Below are 236 nucleotides of genomic sequence, written 5' to 3'. Positions count from 1 at the left end.
CATTCATTAAACGAAATTTACTAAAATTTACTTTAAGTTTGGAAACCACTGATCTAAAGCAATTTTTACCAGCAATTTCCAGTTTGATCTCCTCTGAACTCGCTAGGGCCCATCAAAAAGCAAACATCTTGATAAAGGGTTAACTCTACTCCAAGTCGTAGAGGAAGTGCTGACGTCATGATAGTAGGATGGTTTTCTCTCTATTATTTTTATTAATCAAACTGCCTCCTTAAACA

This window comes from Penaeus monodon, chromosome 34, assembly GCF_015228065.2.
Source record: "Penaeus monodon isolate SGIC_2016 chromosome 34, NSTDA_Pmon_1, whole genome shotgun sequence".
In the NCBI taxonomy this organism is placed as follows: Eukaryota; Metazoa; Arthropoda; class Malacostraca; order Decapoda; family Penaeidae; genus Penaeus; species Penaeus monodon.
The sequence above is the reverse complement of the archived record's forward strand: the minus strand, read 5'-3'. Positions refer to the sequence as shown.